We start from the raw sequence: 744 nt of genomic DNA on the forward strand, positions 1-744 counted from the left end.
GCGGTGACGACCGGGTTGACCGCCGTCCGGTGGCTCGTGATGCTCTTTGAGCCCTTGAGGACGAGGTTCTTCGTAATCGGAGCTCCGCTGAGCGTCATGCTGAAGTAGCATATCGCTGGGCGGAAGCTTTTGACGATTTAAAGCACGTCGTGCGCCGGCTACCTCGCCTTAAAGACTACCGCTCTCTGTCGGAGCGGCTCCTAGCCGTGGAGCAGGCGAATTCATCGCTGCAGGCAGCGGTAGAGCGCTTGGCTCTATTTGGAAATGGAGGTTGCTGCGCTCCGTGCTCAGAAACAGTTGCTGGTTTAACTTCTGGGTGGCCGAAGGCCCGTGGGAACCGCTCCGGCGCCAACGCTTCCGCGTTCACTTGCGCCAGACCCCGGTACGGATTGAGCAAGCCCATGTAAGCACCGGGTGGGTGCGCATCCGTTAAGCGTGTACGCCAGGCCCCGTTGGGCCACAACCTTAAACGGTCCGATAAACCGTGGACAAAGCTTCGTCCTAAAGATAGCAGAGGCTTCATGTGTAGGCAGGTTTCTCGAATTCAATAAAACCAGGTCCCCGACCTCAAAGCTTTCCACTTTGCCTCTTCCTTTTTCATCTGCATATTGTTTCTGCGGGTCTTGGCTTTCAGCCGTAGGACACTCAGTCTGGTAGGCAAGAAGTCAGCAATATACTAAATATATTAGTAAAATCTAAATACATGTATAACTACTGGCTATCTAGCCCCGTACCGTATTCTTG

The sequence above is a fragment of the Plasmopara halstedii genome (assembly GCF_900000015.1).
Source record: "Plasmopara halstedii genome assembly, contig: Scaffold_218, whole genome shotgun sequence".
In the NCBI taxonomy this organism is placed as follows: Eukaryota; Oomycota; class Peronosporomycetes; order Peronosporales; family Peronosporaceae; genus Plasmopara; species Plasmopara halstedii.